The following is an 18,126-nucleotide window of genomic DNA, read 5'->3' on the forward strand; positions in this document are numbered from 1 at the left end:
AGCCTGTCAGTACTCAGACCATATGCCGCACACTGCATCAAATTGGTCTGCATGGCTGTCGTCCCAGAAGGAAGACTCTTCTATTTGGTTCAGATGGTGTCAAGCGTGTGTGGCGGCAACCAGGTGAGGGGTACAAAGACAAGTGTTTCTTGCCTACAGTCAAGCATGGTGGTGGGGGTGTCATTGTCTGGGCCTGCAGGAGTGCTGCCGGCACTGGGGAGCTATAGTTAATTGAGGGAACAATGAATGCCAACATGTACTGTGACATACTGAAGTAGAACATAATCCCCTCCCTTCGGAGACTGGGCCACAGGGCAGTATTACAACATGATAACGACCCCAAGCACACCTCCAAGCGGACCACTGCCATACTAAAGAAGCTGAGGGTAAAGGTGGACTGGCTAAGCATGTCTCCAGACCTAAACCCTATTGAGCATCTGTGGGGCATCCTCAAATGGAAGGTGGGGTAGCGCAAGGTCTCTACCATCCACCAGTTCTGTGATGTTGTCATGGAGGAGTAAAAGAAGACTCCAGTGGCAACCTGCGAAGCTCTGGTGAACTCCATGTCCAAGAGGGTTAAGACAGTGCTAGAAAATACTGGTGGCCACACAAAATATTGACAATTTGGACAAAATTTGGACATTTCCACTTAGGGGTGTACTCACTTTTGTTACCAATGTTTTAGACCCTAATGGCTATGTGTTGAGTTATTTTGAGGGGACAGCAAAATTACACTGTTATACAGGCTGTAGACTCACTACTTAACATTGTAGCAAAGTGTCATTTCTTCAGTGTTGTCACATGAAAAGATATAATAAAATATTTACAAAAATGTGAGGAGTGTACTCACTTTTGTGAGAAACTGTATATATACTGATAATAGGCCTATGAGGTATGATAGCCTAGTCAATATTAAGGTATAAAAGCTTCAGTATGTAATTATATCATGTACTGTATAATCATAAGAGTAACATCCAAATGCTTTAATAATGGGGCCAGGTTGGTGGGGTGCTTGAAACTCCAATGGGTATGCTATTATACCCTAGGTAGGAGTATCAGAAGTTACCAATACTTATGGAAGTCAGGGACTTCCCTGTAGGACCTTAAGGATATAAGGTAATATTATGACACGTATATATCTAAGTATCATTTAAATAGAGTGGGGCTACAAGTTAAATCTAATTCAAGAACCCGTATTGAATTGACGCCCACAACATTGGATAATATTTAGAAGTGTTTCTCTAGTTTGCTGCTGCTGTAACAGAGCAAATGGTGCTTTTATATAAAAAATATATCCAATGTTGGAAAAGTTGTAATAGTATTTAAACGTGTGGAGCCAAAATTATTACTCAGTCCTACTTGATATAATAGTACCACCCCTCTTATATATTTTTATGGTGGGACTTGAGACTGGGCTCCTCATATGGAGCCCTAAGGGTTAACGTGTTATATTCATACACCTGAGTTTAAATAGTAATAGCTGAGCTTTTTCAAGTCATGCGAAACGCGTTAGGGAGCTATCTAAGAGCACTGGGAGCTCTTTTTTTAAAACGAGAGGAGTAGTTAATATTACAGCATCTAGTTTAATTTACTTTTGATCGTACATATGATCCAAGTGGTTAAATAGCCCCACTCTATTTAAATGATACTTATATATATGTGCCATGATATTACATTATACCCTTAAGGTCCTACAGGGAAGTCCCTGACTTCCATAAGTATTGGTAACTTCTGATACTCCTACCTAGGGTATAATAGCATATCCATTGGAGTTTCAAGCACCCCATCAACCTGGCCCCATTATTAAAGCATTTGGATGTTACCCGTATGATTATACATGATCTAATGACATACTGAAGCTTATTATACCTTAATATTGACTAGGCTATCATACCTCAGAGGCCTATTATCAGTATATATATATATATATATATATATATATATATATATATATATATGCATTAAGGTCAATCTATGAGTACTCTCATTGGTTTTAATAATATTTTTTTCATCCTGTTTTACATAATCTAATTAAAAGTTATGTTTTAAATATAGCTGTTTACAATTATATGTAGTAGTCAGGACTGCGAGTGCTATAATTGCATTCTTTAGTGGGAATCTCTCTGGCATTCCCACAACGTGTACCCAAATAATTCTATTGTACGAGGCACCCCTCCCTATTATACTATACAAGGAATCAATAGGTAATAAACCTGATCACTGTAACTTTATTAGGTGGTTTGTCCGCTAGTGGTGCCATTACTCTACCGATCTAAACATACCCACATCAGACCTCAGCACAGACCCCTAGCCCTGCAGCCCCTCTGTCAGTCACATACCCACATCAGATCTCTGGTCAGACCCCTGGCCCTGCAGACCCTCTGTCCGTTACATACCCACATCATATCTCTGGTCAGACCCCTGGCCCTGTAGCACCTCTGTCAGTCAAATACCCACATCAGACCTAGCACTGTAACCCCTCTGTCAGTCACATACCCACATCAGACCAAAGATCAGACCCCTGGCCCTGCAGCTCCTCTGTCAGTCAAATACCCACATCAGACCTAGCACTGTAACCCCTCTGTCAGTCACATACCCACATCAGACCTCAGATCAGACCCCTGGCCCTGCAGCCCCTCTATCAGTCACATACCCACATCAGACCTCAGATCAGACCCCAGGCCCTGTAGCCCCTCTGTCAGTCACACACCCACATCAGACCTCAGATCAGACCCCTGGCCCTGCAGCCCCTCTGTCAGTCACATACCCACATCAGACCTCAGATCAGACCCCTGGCCCTGCAACCCCATCTGTCAGTCACATACCCATATCAGACCTCAGATCAGACTCCTGGCCCTGCAGCCCCTCTATCAGTCAGATACCCACATCAGACCTCAGATCAGACCCCTGGCCCTGCAGCCCCTCTGTCAGTCACATACCCACATCACACCTCAGATCAGACCCCTGGCCCTGCAGCCCCTCTGTCAGTCACATACCCACAACAGACCTCAGATCAGACCCCTGGCCCTGCAACCCCTCTGTCAGTCACATACCCACATCACACCTCAGATCAGACCCCTGGCCCTGAAGACCCTCTGTCAGTCACATACCCACATCAGACCTCAGATCAGACCCCTGGCCCTGCAACCCCTCTGTCAGGCACATACCCACATCAGATCAGACCCCTGGCCCTGCAACCCCTCTGTCAGTCACATACCCACATCAGACCTCAGATCAGAACCCTGGCCCTGCAGACCCTCTCTCAGTCACATACCCACATCAGACCTCAGATCAGACCCCAGGCCCTGCAGCCCCTCTGTCAGTCACACACCCATATCAGACCTCAGCTCAGACCCCTGGCCCTGCAGCCCCTCTGTCAGTCACATACCCACATCAAACCTCAGATCAGACCCCTGGCCCAGCAACCCCATCTGTCAGTCACATACCCATATCAGACCTCAGATCAGACCCCTGGCCCTGCAGCCCCTCTGTCAGTCAGATACCCACATCAGACCTCAGATCAGACCCCTGGCCCTGCAACCCCTCTATCAGTAACATACCCACATAACACCTCAGATCAGAGCCCTAGCCCTGCAGCCCCTCTGTCAGTCACATACCCACATCAGACCTCAGATCAGACCCCTGGCCCTGCAGACCCTCTGTCAGTCACATACCCACATACCTCAGATCAGACCCCTGGCCCTGCAGACCCTCTGTCAGTCATATACCCACATCAGACCTCAGATCAGACCCCTGGCCCTGCAACCCCTCTCTCAGTAACATACCCACATAACACCTCAGATCAGACCCCTGGCCCTGCAGCCCCTCTGTCAGTCACATACCCACATCACACCTCAGATCAGACCCCTGGGCCTGCAGACCCTCTGTCAGTCACATACCCACATACCACAGATCAGACCCCTGGCCCTGCAGACCCTCTGTCAGTCACATACCCACATCAGACCTCAGATCAGACCCCTGGCCCTGCAACCCCTCTGTCAGTCACATACCCAAATCAGACCTCAGATCAGACCCCTGGCCCTACAGACCCTCTGTCAGTCACATACCCACATCAGACCTCAGATAAGACCCCTGGCCCTGCAGACCCTCAGTCACATACCCACATACCTCAGATCAGACCCCTGGCCCTGTAGCCCCTCTGTCAGTCACACACCCACATCATACCTCAGATCAGACCCCTGGCCCTGCAGCCCCTCTCTCAGTCACATACCCACATCAGACCTCAGATCAGACAACCCCTGCAGCCCCTCTATCAGTCACATACCAACATCAGACCTAAGATAAGACCACTGGCCCTGCAACCCCTCTGTAAGTCACATACCCACATCAGACCTCAGATCAGATCCCTGTCCCTGCAGCCCCTCTATCAGTCACATACCCACATCAGATCTCTGGTCAGACCCCTGGCCCTGCAGCCCCTCTGTCCGTTACATACCCACATCATATCTCTGGTCAGACCCCTGGCCCTGTAGCACCTCTGTCAGTCACATATCCACATCAGACCTCAGATCAGACCCCTGGCCCTGCAGCCCCTCTGTCAGTCACATACCCACATCAGACCTCAGATCGGACCCCTGGCCCTGCAACCCCTCTGTCAGCCACATACCCACATCACACCTCAGATCAGACCCCTGGCCCTGCAGACCCTCTGTCAGTCACATACCCACATACCTCAGATCAGACCCCTGGCCCTGCAGACCCTCTGTCAGTCACATACCCACATCAGACCTCAGATCAGACCCCTGGCCCTGCAGACTGTCTGTCAGTCACATACCCACATCAGACCTCAGATCAGACCCCAGGCCCTGCAGCCCCTCTGTCAGTCACACACCCACATCAGACCTCAGCTCAGACCCCTGGCCCTGCAGCCCCTCTGTCAGTCACATACCCACATCAGACCTCAGATCAGACCCCTGGCCCTGCAACCCCATCTGTCAGTCACATACCCATATCAGAACTCAGATCAGACCCCTGGCCCTGCAGCCCCTCTTTCAGTCAGATACCCACATCAGACCTCAGATCAGACCTCTGGCCTTGCAACCCCTCTGTCAGTAACATACCCACATAACACCTCAGATCAGACCCCTGGCCCTGCAGCCCCTCTGTCAGTCACATACCCACATCAGACCTCAGATCTGACCCCTGGACCTGCAACCCCTCTGTCAGTCACATACCCACATCACACCTCAGATCAGACCCCTGGCCCTGCAGACCCTCTGTCAGTCACATACCCACATACCTCAGATCAGACCCCTGGCCCTGCAAACCCTCTGTCAGTCACATACCCATATCAGACCTCAGATCAGACCCCTGGCCCTGCAACCCCTCTGTCAGTCACATACCCACATCAGATCAGACCCCTGGCCCTGCAACCCCTCTGTCAGTCACATACCCACATCAGACCTCAGATCAGACCCGTGGCCCTGTAGCCCCTCTGTCAGTCACATACCCAAATCAGACCTCAGATCAGACCCCTGGCCCTGCAGACCCTCTGTCAGTCACATACCCACATCAGACCTCAGATAAGACCCCTGGCCCTGCAACCCCTCTGTCAGTCACATACCCACATCAGACCTCAGATCAGACCCCTGGCCCTGCAGACCCTCTGTCAGTCACATACCCACATACCTCAGATCAGACCCCTGGCCCTGTAGCCCCTCTGTCAGTCACATACCCACATCATACCTCAGATCAGACCCCTGGCCCTGCAGCCCCTCTCTCAGTCACATACCCACATCAGACCTCAGATCAGACACCCCTCCAGCCCCTCTGTCAGTCACATACCCACATCAGACCTCAGATCAGACCCCTGGCCCTGCAACCCCTCTGTCAGTCACATACCCACATCAGATCAGATCCATGGCCCTGCAACCCCTCTGTCAGTCACATACCCACATCAGACCTCAGATCAGACCCCTGGCCCTGCAACCCCTCTGTCAGTCACATACCCACATCAGATCACACCCGTGGCCCTGCAACCCCTCTGTCAGTCACATACCCAAATCAGACCCCTGGCCCTGCAGACCCTCTGTCAGTCACATACCCACATCAGACCTCAGATAAGACCCCTGGCCCTGCAGACCCCTCTGTCAGTCACATACCCACATCAGACCTCAGATCAGACCCCTGGCCCTGCAGACCCTCTGTCAGTCACATACCCACATACCTCAGATCAGACCCCTGGCCCTGTAGCCCCTCTGTCAGTCACATACCCACATCATACCTCAGATCAGACCCCTGGCCCTGCAGCCACTCTCAGTCACATACCCACATCAGACCTCAGATCCGACACCCCTCCAGCCCCTCTGTCAGTCACATACCCACATCAGACCTAAGATAAGACCCCTAGCCCTGCAACCCCTCTGTCAGTCACATACCCACATCAGACCTCAGATCAGACCCCTGGCCCTGCAACCCCTCTGTCAGTCACATACACACATCAGACCTCAGAACAGATCCCTGTCACTGCAGCCCCTCTGTCAGTCACATACCCACATCAGACCTCAGATCAGACACCCCTGCAGCCCCCCTGTTAGCCACATCAGACCTCAGATCAGACCCCTGGCCCTGCAGCCCCTCTGTCAGTTACATACCCACATCAGACCTCAGATCAGACCCCTGGCCCTGCAACCCCTCTGTCAGTGACACACCCACATCAGACCTCATATCAGACCCCTGGCCCTGTAGCCCCTCTGTCAGCAGACATCCCAAGTCTCCCTGAAGTTCAGGGAGTCTCCCTGATTGTAATAGCGGCTCCCTGATGCCAGCAAATGGAGTACAATCTCCCTGAAACTACAAGTACCATGATCCATTTGGATGTTGCCCTTATGATTATACATGAGCTAATGACATACGGAAGCTTATTATACCTTAATATTGACTAGGCTATCATACCTCAGAGGCCTATTATCAGTATATATATATATATATATATATATATATATATATATATATATATATATATATATATATATATGCATTAAGGTCAATCTATGAGTACTCTCATTGGTTTTAATAATATTTTTTTCACCCTGTTTTACATAATCTAATTAAAAGTTATGTTTTAAATATAGCTGTTTACAATTATATCTAGTAGTCAGGACTGTGAGTGCTATAATTGCATTCTTTAGTGGGAATCTCTCTGGCATTCCCACAACGTGTACCCAAATAATTCTATTGTACGAAGCACCCCTCCCTATTATACTATACAAGGAATCAATAGGTAATAAACCTGATCACTGTAACTTTATGAGGGGGTTTGTCCGCTAGTGGTGCCATTACTCTACCGATCTAAACATACCCAGATCAGATCCCTAGCCCTGCAGCCCCTCTGTCCGTTACATGCCCACATCATATCTCTGGTCAGACCCCTGGCCCTGTAGCACCTCTGTCAGTCACATATCCACATCAGACCTCAGATCAGACCCCTGGCCCTGCAGCCCCTCTGTCAGTCACATACCCACATCAGACCTCAGATCAGACCCCTGACCCTGCAGCCCCTCTGTCAGTCACATACCCACATCAGACCTAGCACTGTAACCCCTCTGTCAGTCACATACCCACATCAGACCTCAGCTCAGACCCCTGGCCCTGCAGCCCCTCTGTCATTCAGATACCCACATCAGACCTCAGATCAGACCCCTGGACCTGCAGCCCCTCTGTCAGTCACATACCCACATCAGACCTAGCACTGTAACCCCTCTGTCAGTCACATACCCACATCAGACCTCAGATCAGACCCCTGGCCCTGCAGACCCTCTGTCAGTCACATACCCACATACCTCAGATCAGACCCCTGGCCCTGTAGCCCCTCTGTCAGTCACATACCCACATCATACCTCAGATCAGACCCCTGGCCCTGCAGCCACTCTCAGTCACATACCCACATCAGACCTCAGATCCGACACCCCTCCAGCCCCTCTGTCAGTCACATACCCACATCAGACCTAAGATAAGACCCCTAGCCCTGCAACCCCTCTGTCAGTCACATACCCACATCAGACCTCAGATCAGACCCCTGGCCCTGCAACCCCTCTGTCAGTCACATACACACATCAGACCTCAGAACAGATCCCTGTCACTGCAGCCCCTCTGTCAGTCACATACCCACATCAGACCTCAGATCAGACACCCCTGCAGCCCCCCTGTTAGCCACATCAGACCTCAGATCAGACCCCTGGCCCTGCAGCCCCTCTGTCAGTTACATACCCACATCAGACCTCAGATCAGACCCCTGGCCCTGCAACCCCTCTGTCAGTGACACACCCACATCAGACCTCATATCAGACCCCTGGCCCTGTAGCCCCTCTGTCAGCAGACATCCCAAGTCTCCCTGAAGTTCAGGGAGTCTCCCTGATTGTAATAGCGGCTCCCTGATGCCAGCAAATGGAGTACAATCTCCCTGAAACTACAAGTACCATGATCCATTTGGATGTTGCCCTTATGATTATACATGAGCTAATGACATACGGAAGCTTATTATACCTTAATATTGACTAGGCTATCATACCTCAGAGGCCTATTATCAGTATATATATATATATATATATATATATATATATATATATATATATATATATATATATATATGCATTAAGGTCTATCTATGAGTTCTCTCATTGGTTTTAATAATATTTTTTTCACCCTGTTTTACATAATCTAATTAAAAGTTATGTTTTAAATATAGCTGTTTACAATTATATCTAGTAGTCAGGACTGTGAGTGCTATAATTGCATTCTTTAGTGGGAATCTCTCTGGCATTCCCACAACGTGTACCCAAATAATTCTATTGTACGAAGCACCCCTCCCTATTATACTATACAAGGAATCAATAGGTAATAAACCTGATCACTGTAACTTTATGAGGGGGTTTGTCCGCTAGTGGTGCCATTACTCTACCGATCTAAACATACCCAGATCAGATCCCTAGCCCTGCAGCCCCTCTGTCCGTTACATGCCCACATCATATCTCTGGTCAGACCCCTGGCCCTGTAGCACCTCTGTCAGTCACATATCCACATCAGACCTCAGATCAGACCCCTGGCCCTGCAGCCCCTCTGTCAGTCACATACCCACATCAGACCTCAGATCAGACCCCTGACCCTGCAGCCCCTCTGTCAGTCACATACCCACATCAGACCTAGCACTGTAACCCCTCTGTCAGTCACATACCCACATCAGACCTCAGCTCAGACCCCTGGCCCTGCAGCCCCTCTGTCATTCAGATACCCACATCAGACCTCAGATCAGACCCCTGGACCTGCAGCCCCTCTGTCAGTCACATACCCACATCAGACCTAGCACTGTAACCCCTCTGTCAGTCACATACCCACATCAGACCTCAGATCAGACCCCTGGCCCTGCAGACCCTCTGTCAGTCACATACCCACATACCTCAGATCAGACCCCTGGCCCTGTAGCCCCTCTGTCAGTCACATACCCACATCAGACCTCAGATCAGACCCCTGGCCCTGCACCCCCTCTGTCAGTCACATACCCACATCAGACCTCAGATCAGACCCCTGGCCCTGCAGTCCCTCTGTCAGTCACATACCCACATCAGACCTCAGATCAGACCCCTGGCCCTGCAGCCCCTCTGTCATTCAGATACCCACATCAGACCTCAGATCAGACCCCTGGACCTGCAGCCCCTCTGTCAGTCACATACCCACATCAGACCTAGCAGTGTAACCCCTCTGTCAGTCACATACCCACATCAGACCTCAGATCAGACCCCTGGCCCTGCAGACCCTCTGTCAGTCACATACCCACATACCTCAGATCAGACCCCTGGCCCTGTAGCCCCTCTGTCAGTCACATACCCACATCAGACCTCAGATCAGACCCCTGGCCCTGCAGCCCCTCTGTCAGTCACATACCCACATCAGACCTCAGATCAGACCCCTGGCCCTGCAGCCCCTCTGTCAGTCACATACCCACATCAGACCTCATATCAGACCCCTGGCCCTGCAGCCCCTCTGTCATTCAGATACCCACATCAGACCTCAGCTCAGACCCCTGGCCCTGCAGCCCCTCTGTCAGTCACATACCCACATCAGACCTCAGATCAGACCCCTGGCCCTGCAGCCCCTCTGTCATTCAGATACCCACATCAGACCTCAGATCAGACCCCTGGACCTGCAGCCCCTCTGTCAGTCACATACCCACATCAGACCTAGCACTGTAACCCCTCTGTCAGTCACATACCCACATCAGACCTCAGATCAGACCCCTGGCCCTGCAGACCCTCTGTCAGTCACATACCCACATACCTCAGATCAGACCCCTGGCCCTGTAGCCCCTCTGTCAGTCATATACCCACATCAGACCTCAGATCAGACCCCTGGCCCTGCAGACCCTCTGTCAGTCACATACCCACATACCTCAGATCAGACCCCTGGCCCTGTAGCCCCTCTGTCAGTCACATACCCACATCAGACCTCAGATCAGACCCCTGGCCCTGCAGCCCCTCTGTCATTCAGATACCCACATCAGACCTCAGATCAGACCCCTGGCCCTGCAACCCCTCTGTCAGTCACATAACCACATCAGACTTAAGATCAGACCCCTGGCCATGCAAACCCTCTGTCAGTCACATACCCACATCAGACCTCAGATAAGACCCCTGGCCCTGCAACCCCTCTGTCAGTCACATACCCACATCAGACATCAGATCAGACCCCTGGCCCTGCAGACCCTCTGTCAGTCACATACCCACATACCTCAGATCAGACCCCTGGCCCTGTAGCCCCTCTGTCAGTCATATACCCACATCAGACCTCAGATCAGACCCCTGGCCCTGCAGACCCTCTGTCAGTCACATACCCACATACCTCAGATCAGACCCCTGGCCCTGTAGCCCCTCTGTCAGTCACATACCCACATCAGACCTCAGATAAGACCCCTGACCCTGCAACCCCTTTGTCAGTCACATACCCACTTCAGACCTCAGATCAGACCCCTGGCCCTGCAACCCCTCTGTCAGTCACATACCCACATCAGACCTCAGATCAGACCCCTGGCCCTGCAACCCCTCTGTCAGTCACATACACACATCAGACCTCAGAACAGATCCCTGTCCCTGCAGCCCCTCTGTCAGTCACATACCCACATCAGACCTCAGATTAGACACCCCTGCAGCCCCTCTGTCAGTCACATACACACATCAGACCTCAGAACAGATCCCTGTCCCTGCAGCCCCTCTGTCAGTCACATACTCACATCAGACCTCAGATTAGACACCCCTGCAGCCCCTCTGTCAGTCACATACACACATCAGACCTCAGATCAGACCCCTGGCCCTGCAGCCCCTCTGTCAGTTACATACCCACATCAGACCTCAGATCAGACCCCTGGCCCTGCAACCCCCTGTCAGTCACATACTCACATCAGACCTCAGATCAGACCTCTGGCCCTGCAGCCCCTCTGTCAGTCACATACACACATCAGACCTCAGATCAGACCCCTGGCCCTGTAGCTCCTCTGTCAGTCACATACACACATCAGACCTCAGATCAGACCCCTGGCCCTGCAGCCCCTCTGTCAGTTACATACCCACATCGGACCTCAGATCAGACCCCTGGCCCTGCAACCCCTCTGTCAGTGACGTACCTACATGAGACCTCAGATCAGACCCCTGGCCCTGCAACCCCTCTGTCAGTGACACACCCACATCATACCTCAGATCAGACCCCTGGCCCTGCAGCCCCTCTGTCAGTCACATACCCAAATCAGACCTCAGATCAGACCCCTGGCCCTGCAGCCCCTCTGTCAGTCACATACACACATCAGACCTCAGATCAGACCCCTGGCCCTGTAGCCCCCCTGTCAGTCACATACACACATCAGACCTCAGATCAGACCCCTGGCCCTGCAGCCCCTCTGTCAGTCACATAACCACATCAGACCTCAGATCAGACCCCTGGCCCTGTAGCCCCTCTGTCAGTCACCTACTCACATCAGACCTCAGATCAGACCCCTGGACCTTTAGTCCCCCTGTACTATTTAATACTCCAGGTTTGGGGTTATAAATAAAAACACGATCTGCTTTAATGTTATTGTTAATAAAGTTGTTAATATTCAAAGCGTTGAAGCATAATTTTCCATGTCATTGTCAGTCCTTCCACTTTGAGAAGGGTCCAACTGCAGAGTGGAGCTCCACTCTAGACAGGAAACATGTGACCTCCACTCAAAGCTTTTTTTTTTTTTTTAATCAACTTTAATGTAACAAACAAGCTATAGACTGTGACAATGATTATGAAAACAAAACATTTTGTAGCTTTCTTGCTCTTAAAGGGACAGTCTACACCAGAATTTTTATTGTTTTAAAAGATAGATAATCCCTTTATTACCCATTTCCCAGTTTTGCATAACTAACACAGTTATAATAATATACTTTTAACCTCTGTGATTATCTTGTATCTAAGCCTCAGCAAGCTGCCCCTTTTTTCATTTGTTTTGACAGACTTGCAGTCTAGCCAATCAGTGCCAGCTCCCAGATAACTTCTTGTGCACGAGCACAGTGTTATCTATATGAAATACGTGAACTAACACCCTCTAGTGGTGAAAAACTGTTAAAATGCAATCTGAAAGAGGTGGCCTTCAAGGTCTAAGAAATTAGCATACGAACCTCCTAGGTTAAGCTTTCAACTCAGAATACCAAGAGTACAAAGCAAAATTGGTGATAAAAGTAAATTGGAAAATTGTTTAAAATGACATGCTCTATCTGAATCATGAAAGTTTATTTTGGCCTAGACTGTCCCTTTAATGTTCATTCACAGTGTTTTATGCAGATTGTGATTTATAAGGTAACCACTGTGAGTGAACATTAACCCCTTAGTGACCACCAGACCATTGTTACAATTTCTTTCCCTTAAGGACCAGGGCTATTTTTACATTCCTGCAGTGTTTGTGTTTAGCTGTAATTTTCCTCTTAGTCATTTACTGTACCCACACATATTATATACCGTTTTTCTCGCCACTAAATGGACTTTCTAAAGATACCATTATTTTCATCATATCTTATAATTTCCTATAAAAAAATATAAAATATGAGGAAAAAATTGAAAAAAACACACTTTTTCTAACTTTGACCCCCAAAATCTGTTACACATCTACAATCACCAAAAACACCCACGCTAAATAGTTTCTAAATTTTGTCCCGAGTTTAGAAATACCCAATGTTTACATGTTCTTTGCTTTTTTTGCAAGTTATAGGGCAATAAATATAAGTAGCACTTTGCTATTTCCAAACCACTTTTTTTCAAAATTAGCGTTAGTTACATTGGGACACTGATATCTTTCAGGAATCTCTGAATATCCATTGACATGTATATATTTTATTTTATAAGACATCCCAAAGTATTGATCTAGGCCCATTTTGGTATATTTCATGCCACCATTTCACCGCCAAATGCGATCAAATACAAAAAAAATGTTTATTTTTTAACAAAATTTATTTTTCTCACTGAAATTATTTACAAACAGCTTGTGTAATCATGGCACAAATGGTTGTAAATGCTTCTCTGGGATCCCCTTTGTTCAGAAATAGCAGACTTATATGGCTTTGGGGTTGCTTTTTTGTAATTAGAAATCCGGTAAATGCTGCTGTGCACCACACTTATGCCCAGTATTGACGGAATTAATTCAGTAGCTTATAGTGAGTTTGTAGGGTTAATTTTACCTTTAGTGTAGTAGACAACCCAAAGTATTGATCTAGGCCCATCTTGGTATATTTCATTTCACCGCCAAATGCAATAAAATACAAAAAAATTGTTCACTTTTTCACAAACTTGAGGTTTCTCACAGAAATTATTTACAAACAGCTTATGCAATTGTAGCACAAATGGTTGTAAATGCTTCTCTGGGATCCCCTTTGTTCAGAAATAGCAGACATTTATGGCTTTGGGATTGCTTTTTGGTAATTAGAAGGCAGCTAAATGCTGCTGCGCACCACACTTGTTTATGCCCAGCAGTGAAGGTGTTAATTCATTAGCTTGTAGGGGGCTTGTATGTTTAATTTTCGCTTTAGTGTAGTAGACAACCCAAAGTATTGATCTAGGTCCATTTTGCTATATTTCATGCTACCATTTCACCGCCAAATGCGATCAAATAAAAACTTTTTTTTTACTTTTTCACAAACTTTGGGTTTATCACTGAAATTATTTACAAACAGCTTGTGCAATTATAGCACAAATGGTTGTAAATGCTTCTCTGGGATCTCCTTTGTTCAGACCCCCCCCCCCCCTTCTACCTTTTAGCGTACATGTTATGTACTTTCAGCTGTCTGCCAGTAGCCATTTTACTATATTTATTTGCTTTTATTTTTTTATATACAGTAGATATATAAAATAAAATCTGTAGTGTATTTGCCCACCCTCATTCCCTTACCACTCTACCCTCTCCCAGTTTATTTTACTAATCTATTATCCCCCTCTCCCTCCTTCCAGCTTCCAACTTTTTCCGTAGTATAAGCGTTCCCACCCGCTCCTGCCCCTCTCACACACCCTACTGCCTTCTTCCTCCTCCCTCCAGTGATGGGCCACCCACCTGCCTCCCTCCTATCCTTGGCACGCCACCAACGATCGGCACCATCACTGGCCCTCTCTGCAATGGTTGCTTAGAAAATGGTAATGCACTATGCCTCAATATTGAGGCATTTCTGCAATCTGTGTCCCTTTCTGTATTGTGCAGCGGTGGTGCCAATCGGTGGCGTGGGAGGGTAAGGAGGGAGGCAGGTGGGAGCCCCATCGCTGGAGGGGCTGGGACCACTGCGCTGCATAAAAAAAATATGTTAAGATAGGGATAGAAGGATAGTGATAGATGGATAGAGATAAATGGATATAGGTATAGGGAGATAGGGATAGAGATAGAGGAATAGAGATAGAGGTATAGATGGATAGGGATAGATGGACATAGCAATAGAGGGATAGAGGGATATATGGATAGTGATAGAGGGATTGGTGATAGATATAGACGGGAGCGGGTGGTACCTCTGCGCTGCAGAAAATTAGATGTTGAAAGTGGCAGGGAGGGTGAAGGAGGGAGGGGGGATAAGAGAGAGGAGATCTGAGTGGATGGGGGGGTCAGATGGTAGGCAAAGGTTCTCGGAGGGAGAGGTGGGTAAATAAGGGAGTGGTTAGTAAGTTGGACACATTTTTGACCGTCTACACGGACTTTAACGCTAGTATTGCAATAAACAGATAGCAAATGTGGAACAAATTTGGTTATGTTTTCAAAAAGTAACTGTTATTTTAAAAAGAGTTAAAATCCTTTTGGGTCACTCATTTCTGTGATGATAAATACTCGGCATGAACTTCATCATAGAATAGACAAATATTTTCAGCATGGCCCAATGCAAACAATCTGGTGCCAACTTTGCAACTTCATATATTTTATCTTATCTTATTAAGTAAAGGTATTTAAAAAGGGTTAAAATCATTTGGCCCACTAATCATTTGGCCCACTAATTTATGTGTGGATATATAGAGGGCATGAACCCCATTATAGAATAGACATGTTATCAACCTGGCCCAACGCTTTTTATAGCAAAACAATTGCAGGCAACCTTGCCATTTCATATATTTTACCTTTTCTAAATAAGTAATTGGTATTTAAAAACTTATAAAATCCTTTGGAACGCTCATTAATGTGTGCTTATATACATGGCATAAGCCTCTCTATAGGATATACATGTTTTCAGCCTGTCACAATGCTTTTTATATCAAACAATCTGGTGCCAACCTTGCCACTTCATATATTTTACCTTTTCTAAATAAGTAACTGGTATTTTAAGTGTTAAAATCCTTTTGGTCACTTATTTCTGTGATGATATATACTCGGCATGAACATCTTCATAGAATATACATATTTTCAGCCGTGCCCAATGCTTTTTATAGCAATTTTCTGGTGCCAACCTGGCCACTTCATATATTTTACCTTTTCTGAATAAGTAACTGGTATTTTAAGTGTTAAAACCCTTTTGGTCACTTATTTCTGTGATGATATATACTCGGCATGAACATCTTCATAGAATATACATATTTTCAATGCTTATTATAGCATTTTTTTTGTGCCAACCTGGCCACTTCATATATTTTACCTTTTCTGAATAAGTAACTGGTATTTAAAAAGGGTTGAAATCCGATGAGTCACTCATTTCTGTGTGCATATATACAGGGCATGAACCACTTCTTATTTTTAAGTTCTAAGCCTGACCCAATGCTTTATATGGCAAACAAACTTGTGCCAACCTTGCCACTGAATATATTTTACCTTTTTTTAAAGTAACTTGTATTTAAAAAGGTTTAAAATTATTTGCGACACTCATTTCTGTGTGGATATATGTTCTAAGCCTGAACCAACGCTTTATATGGCAAACAAACTTGTGCCACACTGGAGCTCCACTCAAGATAGGAAACATTTGACCTCCACTCAATATTTATTTATTTTTTTAAATGGACTTTAACGTAACAATCAATAGACACAATAATTCAGAAAACTAAATATTTTGCTTTCCTGTTCTTAATGTTCATTCACAGTGGTTTATGCTGATTGTTATTAATAAGGTTAAATAAGCACATTCTTTACATTAACTTATGTTCTGTTAGGGCAAAAGTATAAGCAAAAGTAATGATTATTGTAAGTTATAAATACATCATCTCCATAAATCACACCTGGGTGCCATCAGGGGGTTACAGGGGTGACTCCTGTCAGGGGCCAAATGGGCCAGGGTTCCCCATGAGGCAAGAACAACTATTATTTTCTTTAAATAATTTTGGCAGCCACCAGAGGGTACTACAGCAGAGTGCTACTGAGTGTGGTCAATTTTATTAAAATGAGTAAAGCATTAGCATTTGAGAGGATTTTTGAGTGTGCACTAAACCACTATGCGTAGTGAGACAGACTTGGCACTTAAAAGGATACTAAACACAATTTTTTTTCATTCTAGATTCAGATACAGCAGCAATTTTAAGCAGCTTTTTAAATTACTTCTATTATAAAATTTTCTTCGTTCTCTTCCTATATTTATCTGAAAAAGCAGAAATAAAAGCGTTTGAGCCGGCCCATGTTAGTTTGAGAACCTGGGTTACGCTTGCTTATTGGATGGCTAAATGCAGGCACCAATTAGCAAGCTCTATCCAGGGTACTGAACAAAAAATAGTCATGCTCCAAAGCTTTCATTCCTAACTTTTCAAATAAAGATAGCAAGAGAACAAATAAAAAATTATAATAGGAATAAATTATAAAGCTGCTTAAAATTGCATGCTCTATCTGAATCATAAAAGAAAAAATGTGGGTCCAGTAGCCCTTTAAGTTTGTACAGTGTGTGTCTGAGTCAGATGGCAGAGCACTTTCATTTGCAGAGGAGGTAGGACTTACATAGTAATTTGTTTTTATTTCTTTGTGCAATTTTGTATTGTAACTTCAGTGTGGTAGTAGTATGGTGGGGCCAGGGGTCCATAAAAACATTTATTTTTTTAGCAATCTGCAGCAGTGTATTTATGATTATTTGACAATGCTGTAGAAATTCTATATTTAAAGCCATGCATAAAGGTTTCCTCCTTAATACACAAATGGTAGTTGCCCTTTTGAAAGATATTTTTTTTGTAATATATACATTTTAACTACATTTCAGTTTACTGCCCCTTTATGCAAGGACTTTACAGATGCAAGGAGGCATTTTATCTATGATTTTTTACATATGCATAAAAAGTTATACTTTCAAACTAAGATTTCTCAGTGTTTCAAATGATACAGGTTAACTTAACACTGTTCAGTTTGCACTACAGCTGACTTAATTTTGAAATACATACAAACGAGCCTAAATCATGCATTTAACCATATCTAATGGTATGAGACCTAGTGCCACGGCTTATGGTTCCACCAAGACCATATAGAGTACAGCATTTTCAAAATCCATAAGTACAGCTGACAGATGGGAACATGTTTACACCATAATTGAAGTGTTGCTCTTGTTTGGGGGAAAAAACACAAACATATGTCAACCTTTTAAAAGTACTTTTCTTCATCTAACCATCTACCGATAACATTAATCTACAATTTTGAATTTATAGAGTTTAATTTTTGTTTGCACATTTGCAAAT

This window comes from Bombina bombina, chromosome 7, assembly GCF_027579735.1.
Source record: "Bombina bombina isolate aBomBom1 chromosome 7, aBomBom1.pri, whole genome shotgun sequence".
Taxonomy (NCBI): domain Eukaryota; kingdom Metazoa; phylum Chordata; class Amphibia; order Anura; family Bombinatoridae; genus Bombina; species Bombina bombina.